Below are 8,628 nucleotides of genomic sequence, written 5' to 3'. Positions count from 1 at the left end.
CAATACTTTAACTTCTTTATTGTTTTTAAAATCAATATTTAAACATTTTGTTTTACTCTTAATCACAATATTTCCTCTGACTTAATTCTTGTTAGAGCAAAATAGTATATTTTTAATTATTTAAATGATATTTCTTCTACTTATTTTCTGAACTTTGCAACAACTCTAACACCATATAATGAGAAAATGCATTTTTATATATGTTTCGAGAAACTAGAAAAATATATTCGTGAATGTTTTCAAAATTCCACTAGTTAATAAATGAATTTCATAAAATCACAATATAAACCTATTATTTTACTAATTAACTCTTATAACACAATGATAATAATTTTTATGTTCATAGTTTCAAGCTTATCAGTTAGAATTATATATGTTGATTAAACCACGTTAAGTGGAATGTTTGTAATTTGTCATAGTGTTATTATTTTGTAAGAGTACCCTAGTGAATTGTTGTGGAGCTTTGAATACATTAAACTTCCATGCAATTGAAAGTGTGAAGATGAATTGAAATTGTAAAGATGAGGTCCTCCATTTAAGAAAAAATAAAGTACAATGAATTTTTTAGAAAAAGATTTGTGAAAATTTGTTATACATATTCTAAATCAATATATTTAAATGTATATGTAAGGTGAAAAAAAATGTGAAGGCACACATCAATATAGTATCATAACAATGACAAAGTTGGTTGATGCAAAGTTCTAGAAAGAAGCTTAGAAGATATTGGCATAGACATATAAAGCAAATAATGTGACATTTTTCTATATGGCTCAGAGACTCGGAGATTTGGGGACCGTCTTTACTTGAGCAGGATTGGGCTTCAGTTGAGAGAGTCCAGACTCTTCTTCTCCGCTGCATCATTAGATGTAAACAGGCAATACCTCAGCACATCATCCTTGCAGAGTTTGGAGCACAACCCTTTTGGATTGAGACAGTCTTCAGTTTGGTCTCATTCTTGCATCGTGTCCGGGGATTTGTTGTTATATACCTAGGGGGATAATATGGGGTACCAAGGGAGGTACCCAAGGTAATAATGTAATAATGGGATGGGCCATAGTAATAAATAAGGTGTTAACCCATATCATGTAAGGGACCACAAGTAGTTAATAATAATGTAATGCGTCCATGGTATTAGTTTGATGGTATGAGGGAACCATGGTAATGATCCATGGTATTGTATGTATGAGGCCTATATAGAGGCTAGAGACTCCACATGGAGAAGAGTCAAGGATTATTGTATGAACAGGCATATGGCTTGTGGAGTGTTCTCCTTCCTTAAGGAGTGAATGTATTGTGTTGCCCTACCTTAAGGGTTTGATCAATAAAGAAGCATTTCTATCTATTTATCTTATTTCTGGGTATATTGTGTTCTCTTATATTTTTAGATCAGATCTATAACAAAGGTACCCCATATTATCCCCCCTAGGTATATAACATTTGCATACTCAATAAAAAGTAGGGACAGTTACCCTTACTTGGCATATTGCTCTTCTGAGAATATTGCTCGCTCTACTCCCTCACGTCGAGCTAGATGTTGGTTTACAGGAGTTTCAGATCTCTTAGAGTCGGTGGGCATTCAGTTGGATCTTCTCCCTCCTTTCCGATATTCCTTGGATGCTCCTGGTCACCTTCTACCTACTAGACGAGTTGAACAAGATCATCAGGGAGGACATCTACAGGCAGTTTGTCCAGGTCCCCTGGGTCAATCCTTCGGGAGGGTTGCGCCCAAGATGTCCTACGTTGAGCACTTCTTGGAGTTGAGAGACAGGCTCATTATTCGACCCCAATATTTCACGTGAAATGCATGATCTTCACATTCCTCTAGGCCAGTTCAGAGTAGGTTCTCATAGACTTCGGGTAGAGACGAACCACCAGATTGATAGGCCAGACAGAATCTGTTAGGTATGTCATTTACAGGAAGTAGAGACCGAGGTGCACTTCATTTTTGGATGCCCTATCTACTACGAGATCAGAGGAAGGTTCCATTGCTTGTTCAGAGACTCTCAAACCCTCACGGACTTTTTCAGGTATCCCGATCAGAGATGTCTGGCCCTATATATATGCACAAGGCTCTTAGGTTCAAAGCGCATATTCTTCATCCTGACCAGACCCCACACAGAGGATCATGACATTTTTCAGGGTACTACCTTCAGACAGGGGCACAAAGAGAACGATTGATACAGTTTCATATCCAGACTCTAGACCAGTGAGGATCCATGGGACCTCACCCCACCACACAAAACCCAGCAGCTAAACCGTCTCAAATCTGTCCCTAGGAGACGGACTAGGTTCTCCAGACCTTAGTAGTGCACAAACTCCCCAAACAACGAGTTAGTGGACAATCCATACCTCCCACTAACCCTTCATCAGGCCAACAAACTTTGTGGAATTTTTTTCAATGCTCTTCAGTCAGTCTCGGATGTTAGGAGAGATGGGTCTGACCCTCTTCGTCAAGGCATTCCATACATTGTATCTTTTATTTTCCCGCATTGTACCTTTTATGTTCATGCATATTATTTTTTATAGAAGATCGTTTGGTTCTCCTGTATTTTATGGACATTATTCTACTCAACAGTGCCTTTGACCTACTTTGTGGTCATTAGTTGGACATAAATATAATTATCTTATCTTATCTAGACATTCTTTGAAGTAATAACATCTAAAGAATACAAAAACCATTTTAGATCTTGTTGTACTAAGTAGATGGACTAGACTAAACCATCTTTGAAGATAGTACATCTAACCTTGCTAGCAAGTTTGCTAAATTATTTTCAAGGCGTGGTTTTTTATCAAGCAATAAGCTAAGGAAATTAATACTGGACAAGGTCACCAATTTTTAAAAGAAAAAAAAAAAATAATAAAAAGGCTCTAGGGGTAGTGATTCAACTATGATCTTATTTGTTAGAAAAAGGAGAGAGAATCCTCCCGGCACAACCCGTTGTGGTAAAGTTACAAGAGAAGAATGCTTGTTAGTACAATAAAAGACCCCGTCATTATATCAAAACATTGCAAGAAGAGATTCTCCAACGAAAAGAGAGAAAGAACAGGAGAAGATATTGATTTTTCATGAACCCTAGATGTAGTTTATGACTAGATCTTGGCCCAAAAACAGACTAGGAACTAGATCTAGTCTATGCATAGAGGAAATACATTTTATAGTGAAATCGATTAAGTACAAGGATTTATATAGCCAAATATCGATTTTTATTAGTCCATTAATAAAGAATCATTAAAGCTCCCATGCTAATGCTCCATACTAGGGATCATGGTCCTTTATAAAACCCTGATCATGGTCCTTTATAAAACCCTGATATATAAACCCTGATACAACCCATACTAGGGATCATGGTCCTTATAAAACCCTGATACAACTGGTATACAATTAGGACTTGAGATCTATTCCATCAGATCTACAATCTGGCCGGCAAAAAATCACGAAGGCTCCTTTCTTCCTCTATACCAACAACTACTCAGTCAATTTAGACCTTCAAATTCACTGCATAATCAGCGGCTATACATGTTGTTCAGAACTCTTTACGAGATCTAGTAGATCTACTCCTCATCTCACAAATCTGACCCTCTTCTTCATTGATCTGATCCTCTGTGGCCAAATCTCCTCAGCCCTTCTCAGATCTGCAATCACGCTTTCCTGCAATCACATTGTGAATTCCCGCAACTGCGAATTTCTGCAATCACACCGTGAATCCCTGCAACTGTGAATTCCTGCAATCACACTGAATTCCTGCAATAAACTTGGGTTCTTCTTAAGGCTTCGACCCTAAGCCTACCATACACGGCCTGACCTTCCACGATCTTGCTTGCAACAGCTATCTCAGACATATCTCTCTATCACTCATGAATGATCTCTTGCCCAATGTGCCTTTAGGCCTCTCCATTGGCCTCTATTTATATTTCACCCTTAGATTATTTTAGGAAAGACTGTATTAATCCTCAGGGGCAATCTTCACAAATTCTTAGATAGATGGTGTTTACTCAATTATACAGTGCACCTATACATCATTCTCATTCAAATTCTATATCTGATTCACCAGCCGTCATTGTGTTTATGATCTAGAGTCTACCCAAAAAAATCTGAAATGTTTCTTTATTATTCAGAGTCCACTTTAAAAATGTAAAGGTATATTTTGAACATAACTTAAAAACACGCATTTCATCTTTAACAGTTTATTTTAAACATTTCTTTGGCATGCATTGTACTTTTACTAAGTTTGTTTTGTTCCATCAGTTTTCTGTTTGTTATAACATGACTAGCATGCTGGAAGGTTGTTAATAATCCTCCAAACTGTCCTATGCAAGAGTTACAATACCGGCTGTGATTGCCACCTCCTCTCAGTGTTTGTGGTTGTTGCATGGAGAGAAGCAAAGTACACTACAGTTTTGGGTGGAAGAGATATGTCACATCACATGTATGAAATAAAATGGAGAAAATTAGATGTCTTTGACAAATAAATAAATAAAATATAGATTCATCTAAACCTTAGATCTTTTAAGTGGTGCGCTGGGGTTAAATTTTCTTTTATGTTGCTTGATAGATCCAAGGTTAAAATGGATATCTACCGGTTAAGAATTTGAAAGAGATATTATCAATTCACATGTATGAACTAAAACTAAAAAAAATTGACATCTTAGATAAATAAATAAATGAAAAAAAACAAAAAAAATCATAGATCCATCTAAACCTGGGATCTTTTAAGTGGTGAGGATTCTACACTTAGAGATTCTAATTTCTTTTGATGTTGATTATAGATGCAGGGTTAAGATGGATGTCTAGTAGTTAAGAATTTGCTCAAATCATCTGCAAAATTGTAATACTAATCACATGTCCTGTCACCTTCATCTGCTCCTAAAATCTCACCATGTTTCTTTTTAGTTTTTAGATGTCAACTGTCTCCCACAGCAAAAGCATATACCTGTTTACCAACCACAAGCCAACTACATCCCGGATTCTTTTTTAACCTCCTGGCTTTCATCATTTTTCGCACCTTTCCAATGTCATTCCACATACCAGCGGTAGCATAGATATTGGACAGTTGAACATAAGGTGAAGGGTTTTCGGGATCCAATTCAAAAAGCCGTTCTGCTGCATATTCTCCTAATTCTATATTCTTATGGATTCTGCAGGCACCAAGTAATGAACCCCACACAGTAACACCAGGTTCTACTGGCATTTTCTTGATAAGCTCTTGGGCATCATCAAGCCTCCCAGCACGGCCAAGGAGGTCAATCATGCAGCTGTAGTGTTCCATCACAGGTGTAATGTGATAATGCTTACTCATTAAATCAAAGTACTGGCGGCCCTCATCCACCAGCCCTGCATGACAGCAGGCAGACAAAACACCAAGAAATGTGACATGATTTGGGTTCATACCCAACTGTAGCATTCCTTCAAACAGCTCAAGGGCTTCCTTAGCACATCCGTGTATGGCATACCCTACAATCATTGCAGTCCACAAGACAACGTCTCGGTAATGTATGTTGTCAAATACTCTTTGTGCACTCTCTAGACACCCACACTTAGAATACATATCTACAAGAGCCCTTCCCACAAAGGCATCACAGCTGTATCCACTTCTAATGATGACTTCATGGATCTCTTTGCCTTCTTCGAGAGCTGCCAAGTCGGAACACACCGGGAGAGTAACAGCAAACGTCTCTGCGTTTGGGTTCACAGCGGCCAGCAGCATTTGTTGAAACAGCTTCAGGGCATCCTCTGTGCGCCCAGCTTGTGCATAACCAGCAATCACAGCATTCCATGAGATGACATCTTGTTCGGGTATCTCCCAAAGCAGTTTCAAGGCTTCATCATGATACCCATTCTGTGCATATCCTGTAATCATTACATTCCACGATACCACATCTCTTATGGGCGTTTTCCAAAAGACTTTCAGTGCCTCTTCAACATATCCACTCTGAGCATATGCTGCAATCATAACATTCCATGAGACCAGATCTCTTTTTGGCATTTTGTCAAACACAATCAATGCATTGTCAATACCGCCGCATTTTGCATACATATCTATGAGGGCATTCTCAACATTGACATCATATTGAAATCCACTTCTAATTATTTCTTCATGGATCTCTTTCGCTTGTTCAAGCGAACCCATGCTCGCACATGCCCCTAGAAGACTGGCAAATGTGATCTTGTTTGGCCTAACACCAGACTGCCGCATCTTACAATAAAATGTCAAGGCGTCCAGCCCATACCCTTGTCTGGCATAAGATGCAATCATGGCTGTCCAAGACACCACATTCGGCTCGGGCATTTGCCAAAAGAGATCCAAGGCTTCCTGAAAATATCCATTCTGCGCACATCCCGTAATCATTGCATTCCACGAGACGACATTTCTTTCAGGCATTTTCTCAAACATTTTCAGGGCTTCCACAAGCTGGCCATTCTGAGCATATCCAGCCACCATGGTATTCCATGATACCACATCTGGTTCGGGAATTTTGTCAAACACACGGCGTGCAAACTCCAATTCTCCACATTTTGCAAACATGTCCACTAGGGCATTTTGCACAAAAGCATAAGACTCGAATCCACCCCTAATCACTTCTTCATGGATCTCCTTGCCTTTTTCAAGATCACCCATGTGGGCACAAGAAGACAGAATACTGGCAAAGGTAAACTCATTTGGTTTGGTCCCTACCCGTTTCATTTGATAAAACAGATCAAAAACCTCCTCGTTATGATCATGCCTGCTATAAGCCACAATCATCACTGTCCACGACATAACGTTACGTTCAGACATTTGATCCAGAACCCTGCGGGCGTCTACCAGACTTCCACACTTGGCATACAGTATTAAGAGCTTGTTTTTTAAATAAGTATCAGGATCTAATACCCTCTGTATCATGTGGGAATGGAGTAGTTTTCCATCTAAAAGGGCTTTCTTGTTCACAAACGCCTGCAGGAGAGAAGCATAAGTAGAGGAATCTACGGGAACACCATGACAGTCCATAGCGTGCAACATTTGCATGGCCTCTTTCACTCGGCCTTGCTTACTTGCTCTACTCAAATCAGAGTTCATGTCATTGACATCAATTTTATCTCGCAGATGTTCAGTTTGAGAAGCAATTGACATAGCTTTAATGGAGTTATTTCTGAGAATAGACTTGGGAAACAAATCCACAGCCACTGCCATAGATAGAAATCCTGCTGCTGCCGTGATCTGCTCTGCATTTTTCCACTTCTAATTGAAGTGGTTTCAAAGGGTTTGTATAGTTCTACATGGTTTCTGGATTCATGATCCATTTCAGTTCACTGAAACCCAAAATTTATTAGAAACAACATTTGTTGTAATCTGAGCGACGACAAAGCGGATTTCGTTAGTTTCATGTGCAGTTCATACAGCGTTTATATAGGGATTCTCGAATGGGTTCGGAAATATTGATAAGTCATTTTTCATAGTAAATTTATCAATTTTATTGCCAATTTGTAAATATGGGTTTATTTATTATTATTTTTAAAGAAAAAGTCTGTCATCAAAAATAATTGATTGGTTTGTTACACAAATTTCCACTCTTACAAATTGATTCAGGTGGAAGGTCAGCAACTAATCTATTAGAAACAGTTTTAGGTTTTATTTCAAGATTAAAAAGGTAGTTTCAATTCTGTGTCATATCGGATAAAGGTAGTTTCAACTATATATAATATTATTTTAAGATTAAAAGGTAGTTTCAATTTATATAGTATAAAATTATTTTTTTATCATGGTGGATAAAGATAGTTTCAAATATATAATATTCATGATAAAATTATTTTTTTTTTACCTCGGACAAAAAACTTTATATATATATATATATATATATATATTTATATTTATTGTAAGCAATGTTTTAGTTTATAAGTATTCTAAATTCACACAACCAAACAACAAATTGGTATATGAGACCCCCTTGGTTTTGAACCTATGACCTCTTAGGAGGAAACACATGCTCTTAACTAGTAGGCCCACTCAAGTTCTATATTAAGTGACAACATCTCCCTCATATACCTGGGTGTAAAGTGTCTCTCCACGCAATAAAAAAATGCATCACATGTTGAGACATTATTACTTAATAAATAAATATATATATATATATATATGTAACATTGCTTATGGATAATATAATATCATGGAATTAACTAATACTTAGCAATAAAGTTATCTTATTAATAGATTAGTGTTTTATAATTATTTCTTTCTTTCTTTCTTGGGCTCATGAAAAAACTATCATTCTCTTGAAGCCTTTAGGGATTCCTTGAATGTTATCAGTTGGTTTAATGCTTCTCAAAGATGTCACAATCACACATTGCTACCAATTTTGGAGGAGATCTTACAATTGAAACAACCATTTGATTATATCTCTTGTTGCCACATTTACAGGGAATGAAACAATGACGTAGATTTATTGTGGGTTTTTGGCAGATATTGAAGCATGTAAATGGAACAACATCAGCCTTTTGCTAAAGGATAACAATTATTTTTTTGTTGCATTTTTAATGTGATTACATACTTTTATTTCACATATGATTCGACCATTTGATAGACATCTTATATGTCGGTACCAGATATCATATGTGACTTCAATTTTTGTTATGACTCTAAAGCACAAGTATTC

General features: G+C 37.2%; 1 pseudogene; it reads right to left on the bottom strand.

Annotated features, from left to right (window-relative positions):
* Nucleotides 1-3,380: 3,380 nt before the first annotated feature.
* Nucleotides 3,381-7,385, bottom strand: LOC149241535 (pentatricopeptide repeat-containing protein At2g13600 pseudogene; annotated as a pseudogene).
* Nucleotides 7,386-8,628: the final 1,243 nt, after the last annotated feature.

This window comes from Pinus tabuliformis, chromosome 8, assembly GCF_031772625.1.
Source record: "Pinus tabuliformis cultivar Carrire ecotype Pingquan chromosome 8, CPIR1, whole genome shotgun sequence".
NCBI lineage: Eukaryota > Viridiplantae > Streptophyta > Pinopsida > Pinales > Pinaceae > Pinus > Pinus tabuliformis.
Note: the sequence above shows the minus strand (reverse complement) of the source record. Positions and strands in the feature narration are given on the sequence as shown.